At 44.9% G+C, this 9,870-nt stretch overlaps 1 protein-coding gene across 1 annotated transcript in view; it reads left to right on the forward strand.

Annotated features, from left to right (window-relative positions):
• Dera (deoxyribose-phosphate aldolase) overlaps positions 1-9,870 on the forward strand; it is a 94,339-nt gene that overhangs the window by 51,343 nt on the left and 33,126 nt on the right. The gene's annotated exons all lie outside the window — the stretch shown is intronic.

The following is a 9,870-nucleotide window of genomic DNA, read 5'->3' on the forward strand; positions in this document are numbered from 1 at the left end:
GTGTGTGTGTGTGTGTGTGTGTGTGTGTGTGTGTGTGTGTGTGTGTGTGTGTGTGTGAGGGATGAGACGTTTTGTGAATGCATACACAGAGTGAAGTGGGCAGAGACTTTTGGGCTTCTCTCCACCTTTCTGTTTTTTGTTTGTTTCTTATTTGCTTGGCATTTCTTTGCTGCACTATCCTTACGTAGCAGTAGATGGCGCTCTTGTTAGCTATTTGCCTTTTGTGTGATTTGATTTTTTTCCTTCCTCAGCACAGGCTGGGCAGGAGTTCTCTGTGACTTAAGAGTTGAGTTTTTCTCCTAGATCTGCCTCTGTGATTTCTGAAGCAGCCTCTGCTTTTGTCCCTGCACATATAAAGAAGAATTACTGTGGTGTTGGCTTTCCTGCTTCCACATAGACGTAGACTCATTGCTTTGCACACACAGCAGATGTAGCCACCTGTGGACCTTCTAGTTGGAGCTGGGCTGTACTTTCTCACTTCCGCAGCACCCGCGATTCTGCCTAATGTTTCCCCTGACTCTGCAGAGATGGCCCTGTCCTGGGCAGACCCTCCCTACTGGATCACCTCAGCTCAATTCTCTGTCCCTACTTTTGGCCCCTTCCAGTCTTCCCACCTTTTTGCTGTTAAATGATCTTTTCAAAGTGATGATTTGATTATGGCCTTGCTTTGTTGAAAATCTTGCTGTTGGTTCCCTTCGTCTTCCGATGGAGTGGAACTTTCTTGGCTGCTCGCTTGTCTGTGCCTCTGTTGTCTTGTTTTCCCTTCACCCCTTAGAATCCGCCGTGTAGGGTGACTTGGAGCTTCCTCAGAGTGCTGGCATCCAGCTCCGTTTCATCTTTGTGTATGTTGGGCCCCCTGCCTTGAACATAGCTGTCCTCAGCGTGTTTAGTGTCGGTAAAGCCACACCAGTGTCGAGAAAATTCTCCACTTGGTTCATCTTCTGAGCCCTATATCCTTTTGGTTAAGTCTCCATTAGGCTGCATGTCTTATTATGCTGGGGTGCTAACTGAATTTTGAGGGGTCCTGCACTGGGATGAAGACGCCAGGTTTCTCTGGATCAGGCCATCCGCTGTGGTCACCCTGTATGTGTCTATACTCCACGTGCCTTTCGATGCCCTGTTGGGTCTAGTGGACGGCTCCCTGGAACTCACTGACAATCTGCCTGAGGCATCAAGGGTGCTGCTAGGGCCTGGTCGCTGCTGCTGGATGCTGTTGAAGGCGGATGTCGCGGAGTCTCTAACATTCCAAGGCTAAGCCGGAATAGACTGTGCAGTAGCTCATGGGATGCTGGTGTTCAAAGGTCCTCAGCAGCAAAAGTCTTGCTGTTACTCGGAGGGACTGTGCGAAGGCCCTTAGTGTGTGAGCTGGACATGCGCGGCTGCCTTTTGTGCTCTTTGACAAAGCAAGAGATTGTTAGACCCAACAACAAAGTACAAGTCGAGACCACCTTCCGGGAACTGCAGTCAGATAGGCCGACAGCCACTCGTGGTATGCCTCTTGAGGGTGCTGCTGTGTCAGCATGGGTACGAGGCACAAACAATGGGGTCACAGCTGAGCTACCCTTGAGGTGTCTCTTACCCCAACTGTGATACCATCACAAAGAAAGTATGTGAGTTCTCAAAGGTCAGCCACTCACAGAGGGAAGGTAGCATTGGCCACCTCCATCCACTCCACCCAGGGAAAACTGCCTAGAAAGCCGCCTTTGCCACTTTCCCCTTGTTTAGTTGCCCGCTGTTGTCTGTCTGTTTCATTCCATTGTTTACCTAGTCTGTTGAGGACATAGCTGTGGGGTCCATCCACAGGTTCACCTTCGGTTTATTCTCATGTTTGGACCGTAAGAAGAAGAATATCCTGTAGTTGGTGTAGAACATAATGGGCTTCAGGATGGAATTTTCAGACAGACATTGTCTTTGGAGTCTGTTCCTGTTGGTTTTCTCCACTACTCTCTTGTCCTCCCTCCCCTCCTGCCCCTTTCCTTCCTCCTTCAGTTCATTCCCCTCTGCCTTATTTAATGTGTACACTCATGCACACACACACCACATGCGCACACACACATTCTATATCTGAGAATTGCTGTCTCTTGCTCTTACCCTCCTTGTCTTTTAGACCTCCCCGCCTCCCATGTGTTAATAGTTGCTCTTCTGCTTTCACAGAAGTGTATGAGTCCTTCCCATAGGAGAGGAAGCGTGTGACTGAGTAAAGTCCCATTGTGCATTTATTCTGCTTTTTCCCAACTAGTCTGGCTCAATTCTTTGGCCGTCGTGAGTAAACATGAACGTGCTGATGTCTCTGTTTGTGCGACTTTGATTTCTCTGGGTGTGTACCCAGGAGTGATACGGCTGCATTGCACAGTAATCTGTTTTCAGTTTCCTGAGAACCTCCTTCCTGGTTTCCATAGGGAGACCACACTAGGTTTTCCGGGGTGTGTGTGTGTATGTATATTCCTGGGACTTGAAACTGGGTTCAAACTGCGCACATCCTAGACAGGTGCTGTTCCATTGAGTTCTAGCCCAATTGTTGACACACCAGTTTTAATACCCTTATCTTCACATCATCTCGGGGCTCCATGGAGAAACCTGGAATCCACTGATTTTCCTGAGATTGCAAAGCTGTAGTTAGTTGTGAGCTCCCATTTACGGACTTCTCACTTGCAGGGCAGCTGTTTCCTAAGACTCTGTGCTTGCTCTTATGAAGGACACGGCTCTCAGTGGTATAACATTTGCCAGAGTCTAGCCTTTTTCCTAACCTGTATTTATCCTGTCATTATATATAAATGAACTGTTTTTCAAACATTTTTAAAATTTAGTGTTTTTTGTATTTTTGCGTTAGTTTTATTACATAATGCACAAAATAATCCCAAATAAAAATAAGTTACTTTTTTTTTTAACCTAAAAAGTTAACCTCACTGAGGTAAATTTATAGTAATTGAAATTTGGGTGTTAAGTGTACAGCGAGAGAAGTTTTGTATGCGATTGCCTGAAGCTACATACACAGTCCAGAAGCAAAATTTCACCATCACCCAGGTGGATTCTGAGTGACTGTCTTAGTCACTATTCTATGACTGTGAAGAGACACTGGGACCAAGGTATTTATAAAAGGAAGCATTTCTTTTTTTAAAAAATATTTATTTATTTATTATGTATACAATATTCTGTCTGTATGTCTGCCGACCAGAAGAGGACACCAGACATCACTACAGATGGTTGTGAGCCACCATGTGGTTGCTGGGAATTGAACTCAGGACCTTTGGAAGAGCAGGCAATGCTCTTAACCACTGAGCCATCTCTCCAGCCCCCTAAAAGGAAGCATTTCATTGGGGGCTTGTCACAGGTTCGTCCTGGTTGGGAGCATAGTGGCAGCCAGGCAGGCATGGAGCTGGAGCAGTAACTGAGGCAGAGAGGGAGAGCTAAGGACTGGACTTGGCAAGGGCTTTTGAAACCTCAAAGCCTACCCCAGTGACTCACCTCCTCTGACAAGCCACACCTCCTCTGACAAGCCACACCTCCTACTCATTCCTGAACAGTAGCTGGGGCCAAACACTCAGATCTAAAAGGCTAGTACCTGGAGCTGGACCGTTTCCCTTCAAACCACCGCAGACCCCTCACAGTCAGTCCCATGCTTTTCACCGGCTTCCTCAAATACAGAAGGACTGATCTGAGTTTATCAACATCCTTCGGCTTTGTCAGTTTAGAGCATCGCGTAGTTCACATCGTAGGTGCTGCTCCCCAAAATAATAACCACAAGACTGTAAGTTTTCGTGCAGGTGTTCCATTGCCACATAAATAAGTTGAGCTGCTGCAATTCTGGTTGTAAAGCTGTGTAGGAGCTCGTCTCAATCTGATGCTGTGCGATCTGTTGTTACAGCTCATTCTTCAGCCTGACGATGGTTCTGTTCTTTTCTCTCCTGACAGAGTCATGCAGGGGTTTTGCCAATTTTATTAATTAGTGTGTTCAAAGACCCAACTTTGACCCTGTTTTCTTTCTGTTCATTGTTAAGGCGTTTTCCACTTTCCTTTGTAAATCCACTTGTCACTTAGAGTGTTAAAGTGCCATTTAGATTGAATGCTTTAGTGTCTAAATGTTTAGCGTTTTTCTAGTACCTGCACTTGGGTCTTCTGTGAGAGCAGCGTGTGTTCTTAACCACTGTGCCGTGTCTCCAGCCCCCACAACTATTTTGTCAGATACATTTTCTGCCCCATCCTCTCTGTCTTCCCTTCTAGGACCCTAAATCTGCAGGTATAAGACTGCTTGATACTGTCCTATAGGCTGCTTAAGTTCTTTCTCCTTAGTGATCATCCTCACCATCCTCACTGGTCTTAGCAGTGATGCTCTTCAAACAGGAAATTAGGAATTAAGACGCTATTAACATGGATACTTATTTAGGTCCCTTATTCTTTATTTTGTATCTCAAGTTTGCTTTTAAACCCACTCAGTAAATATATGCCACTGTACACATTTGGGTTTGGAATTTTGGCTTGTTTGTTTATTTGAGATTGTGATTTAATTACAGCATTCCACTCTGCTCCTGAGTCTTTAAGCTACGTTTTCTTGCATGTCTTTGGACATAGTTACAACAACTGATTTAAAGAGCCTGTCTGCTAACTTGAGTTTCTGAGTGATCTCAGGTTTTGTGTTTTCAGCTTCCAGTTTTCCAAAGCCTGAAGACACTTCATGCCACTCTCTAGTTATTAGTAACCAGTAAGCAGTCCGCCAGTGTTCTGATACAGCTGGAATCCTCCATCAACACTTTTGCCCCTCACTTTAAAATTAAATTGTTACAAGTCTGTGATTTACAGTCACCATAATTTTATGGTTTTGATAACTGATTATTGCAAAAGCGGTTCTTCTGGAGAAAGAAAGAGCGGAGAAGCCTAAGTGTGTTAGTGTGGTACTGTTGGCCACCGTAAGCACAGACTTAGCTAACCACGGCATTTGCATGCTGGGTCAGCGCTATGATCCAAAGGCCTTTTCCAAAACTTGGGCTGAATTGGAGTCTCCTAGGTACTAGTATCAAGTGGCGGGGCCTCTGAGAAGTTCTCACGCCTGCCCTTATGTGTAGTTAATGCCATTCCCACAGGTGTGCGCTAGTGTGGTGTTTGTTCAGCCACTTGTGTTTCCTTCTCCGTCTCCCGCGTGCTTGTGGGCCTTTCTGTCTTGCTGTGGAGCAGCACAGAGGCCCTCACCAACGCTGTGTTCCTGGACGCCCAGCCTCCAGACCTGTGAGCCAAGTTAACTTGTATCTGATAAGTGCTGTGTGCAGTGTCCCATGACAGCCTCAGAAAGCAGATGGAGAATCAACTAAAGGATTCCTGTCCTACTTTTGTGTGAAGCTTATTGAGTATTTTTTTTTAAAATATTTCTGGTGAAGGAGCACAGTCAGGAAGATCTGGGCTCTTGTTCTTTCCCTGTTCTACTTGACCTTCTGCAGTTAAATTAATGTGATTATCAAACAATCAAATTAAAGAATGAGACTACCTTGTAAACTGTAAGTCAATAACCTTGCAAGTGACTGACATCTCGGCACGGCTTCTATACTATCCTATTATTAAGAAAGGAGGCCCAACTGATCTTTCTAGCAGGCTGTTACAGGCGTTCAGAGTATCGCTTTTCAAAAGGCGTTGACTGTGCCTCCGGGGGATATGTGATTTTCAGTTGCGTTTTTCTGTACCCATCCCACCACCCTAGAGCTTGCATTTAGAGGGTTGTTGAATTAATTTTGGATATGGACTCATTAGAAAAGAGAGCTATAAAAGGAATCCAGCTAAGAGTCACCATTAGTTGTGATCTTTTAGTTATCTTTCTGATACAGTTCCTGGCCTGTGTACCTGTCGGCTCTCTTAACTCCTGTACTCTGAAAGTCCTAGCAGACACGTGAGTCTTCCAACAAGTGGCCAATTGAAATTATCACACAGCTCTCGATCGCCAGGCACCTGCTAGAGAAGTGCAAATAAACTTTTAAAAGGCAGGTAAAAAGAGCAGTTGATTTCCAGCTGCTGGGGAGATTCCACACCCCTGGCATTCCGGCTGCAGGGCCTGAAGGGGGAGAATTCAGAGGTCCTTCTGGAGGGGTGGTTCACATGGGCCTCTGATTGATGGCAATCTGGTGCGAAAACAAACAAAAGAAGAACTGGGGGGTGGGGTAGGCAATTGGAGGGCGAGAAATTGGGGGTAGGGGAAGAGCTGCATTTGTGTTCATCCAGCTCCACAATGATGACGTGATAACAAGTGAGATCCACTTACCGAAGAGAAGCACAAAGTAGGCTTGTGTCCTTACTGCGAGAGCCCAGCGGCTGCGCACTCAGAGAATGCGGAGGTGTAGCACTGACTTTATCTTTGGGATCGTAGGGCTGTCCGCACACACACAGGCAACAGCTAACAAGCTCTCCTCCAGGTTACTCTGGACCTTATCTTCAGGAATAATGCAGGGGTGATAAATAAGTTTGGAGTGGCGAGGCACGGAAGATGCAATCGTAATGTCATCGGGTTTGAACCGCTGATGCGGATCTGTGCAGAAAGCATTTGCAAAAATATGGGACTAGGAAGGGTGCGCCCTGAAGGAATGCGAAATGAGTTCGAACTTGGCCAGAATTTTGCAAGGCAGAGGAAATAAATGTGAAAAGGAAAAAAGAAAAGAAAAAGCTGGAACCAGGGAATGGATGATTGGAAATTCAGAGTAAGGCAGGAATAGCGAGGTGAAGCAGAAAAAGAAGAGACTGTAAGTGAGGTTTCTAAATGATGAGAGAAGGGGCGAGCCATGGGAAACCCACGTGGACCACAAGACGCAGAAACATTGAAGCCATGCAGTGATTAACAGTAAATTAATACCTAAAGCTTAAATAGATTAATATGATTCAAATAATAAATGACATGAGAAGATTGTCACAAGTCATACTGAGTCCCTTGTCACATGCTGCAAGTCTTCCTTGCTCAAGGAATATTGATCCAGATGGTGCATTCTGATCCCTGTGGTGTGCCAGGCTGTTTTTTTTTTTAATAAGATTTTGTTTTTTTTTTTAATAAGCAAAAGTGTTTAACTTATGAAAGATAAGCTATTAATGCAGTCCAGCACTGGAGAAAGCATAAAAATATAGAGGTCTGTTATGTTAGAAGATCGTTTGTGGAAGTTTCTGGTTTGGGGCTCAAGGGGGACACTGAGGTGGATTACTCTTTGGGGTAAGGGATTTATTAGGAGAGTTACATGGCATAGGCAGACCGGCAGTAGCATTGCAGAGGATCGCAGGGAAGTTCAGGCCCACATGGCAAGAGTTGGGACTTCCTTCTTACTGGGTTCAGAGGAACAGTGTAGGTTCTATGTAGATCACATGATTGAGGAGTAGCCCTTAGTACCCACTGTGTCTGAATCAACTATAGGGCCGGGACCGACAAGAATCTAGAAAATTGCTCCTTTAGTTCTGGGCCCTAAATTATTGGCAGTGGTCACAGTTCTGTTGAAGTGGCGTGGCCCTGTCTCTCATCCTGTAACTGTGACCCAGAGATTGTGTTTCCAGTGCAGTCCTGAGGCATTGCAAGGCAGTGGTGTGATGTGGAGGTGTGTAAAAACTCACAGGTGGACCTAGAAGGAAGCAGAGCTCTGTGTTGGTTTTTTTTGATCAAAGCAAAAGGGAGCTGCTGCCTGGCCCAGAGGAGATTCCAGAGAGGCGCAGAAGCACTGAGGGGCCAGCGTGGTCAGTGAGCCTTTAGAGTTCCTTAAAGCAGGCCCGAAGTTAGACTACTTACAGGGTGAAAACTGATTCGCCATCCCATCCGGGAAGGAAACTTAAGTGCAGATACTCCAGAATATTTATCCCATCACTATCCCCCCCCCCCCACCCAATGAGAGATATTTCAGCATGTTCATCTCACACACTGCCTTGCTCTGCTTTGCTGAGTGTGGAATACAGGCTCCAGGAAGCAAAGATGGCAGCTGCTGGCTTCCCTTGGCTGGTGGGCACACCGTGCCAACCTCAGCCTCTGCCATCACATGGCGTCTTCTCTCTGTGTGCCTGAGTCTCTTCTGCGGACTGCAGCCAGGCAATGTACACCTTCCTCGGGGTGATTTCATCCTAATAGATTACAGATGCAGTCACCCCATTTCCAAGTAAGCTCACTTTCTGACAAATCTAGGGGTTTCAGATTTGACGTTCTTTGTTTGGACATAATTCAATCCACGGCAAAAGAAGTAGGACTTCTTGCTTCCGAGGAAGACATGTCGAATCAAACTGGCAAACTTGAATACAGGGACAAAAGATTGATTTCCCCCCCCCTTTTAGCAATATATGTTATGTGGAATGGGGAAATCTAGTAAACATTAAATATTTTTATCTGCAAAAAGCATTTGGTAAGATTCTCAATGGGAGATTAATGGCTAAAATAAAGAATGAGGCATTAGGAGATAAATTTGCTTATGAGCACGCGACAGAGACTTACGGGCGGAGGCAATACCTTGCGGATTGGAAAGGAGTGACATACAGCCCGAGCCAGGAATCAGTTTTGGGACCTGTGGGTTTTGGACTTTATTTTTTATTGGACTTTGTAATAAAAATACAGACCCTCAAACAGTCCAAGACAGAGTGAGAAATGCTACGAGCGTCAGTAATCAAAAGTTATTCTCGATCATAAACTAAATGATTGGAAATAAATACTGACACAGACTGCACCATGGACTGTGATGTTATAAAGCAGAGCCAGATTCCCCGTGTTCTCTCTTCTTCTGTGTGGAAGAATATTTCTTTATTTGACTTAAAAAAAAAAAAAGCCTGAAGATTTCTAGGTTTACTTCATAGCAACAAATAAATGAAAAAAGTTGTATTTTTTAAATGTGGAAAATTATGTTAATGAAGGAAAAACTGGCTGGCATAAGCCAAAGGTTATATTGCCTTTTCTAGAAGAAAGAAAAGAAGGGCCCACCGTGTTAAATTGCTCAGCAAAGGTTTAGGTAGTGAGGAGGACATTCTGGAAATCACTAGCTTACTTCTGTGGCCCAGGCCCTAATGGGGGTATGCACAAAAAGTCATTGTTCTATTGCTGAAGCTGCAGATTGGAGTGGGGGTGGGGGGCCGAACTACAGCACGGAACTCCTCTTTTTAAATTTTAACATGGCTTTCAAAAAGTCCATAAACGTCAGTGATCTCATATGTAATTTCTGTCTTCCGAGCAGCTAGTTAGGCAAATGGGAGATGTGGTCTTCAAGTTGGAATTGAGCCTACGACATTTTTGTATGTAAGTCACTGAATTCGTCTTTCTTTCTTTGCTGGTTTCCCCGTCGTGTGCCAGTCAAATTGACGACATGAATGCTTGTGTTAACTGTGGGGTCTGGGGATATAGCTCCCTGGTTGGAGTGCCTGTCATGTGCAAGGCTCTGAGTGAGTTCAAGCCCTAGCCAAAATTAAAGAAGTAGATAGAGAATTTAGGTTGAAATGCTTAGAAATCTGTTAGGATCCTCAGCTATGTATAAGAAAAATAGGGCAGGAGGGACGGCTCAGCTGATAGGAGCACTTGTTGCTCTCGCAGAGGACGCTTGTTCTGTTCCCAGCATCAGCATGGTAGTTTGCAGCATCCATAACTGCAGATCTGGGGATCTGATGCTGTTTTCTGACCTCCAAGGCAGGCACATAGTTCATAGACATATATCCACTCACATGCATAAAATAAAAATAAATCCTTAAAATGGAAAAATATTCACCCAAATTATGTTTTTGTTTGATATTAAAAGAGTTCATCAGCCCTTCATTGTGTGGTGAGAAAACCTGAAATGCACAGTGGCCAAACTCACGATAACTAATATTCACACCCTTGTGGAGGCCAAACTCACGGTGACTAATATTCACACCCTTGTGGAGGCCAAACTCACGATGACTAATATTCACACC

The sequence above is a fragment of the Microtus ochrogaster genome (genome assembly GCF_000317375.1).
Source record: "Microtus ochrogaster isolate Prairie Vole_2 chromosome 14 unlocalized genomic scaffold, MicOch1.0 chr14_random_2, whole genome shotgun sequence".
Taxonomy (NCBI): domain Eukaryota; kingdom Metazoa; phylum Chordata; class Mammalia; order Rodentia; family Cricetidae; genus Microtus; species Microtus ochrogaster.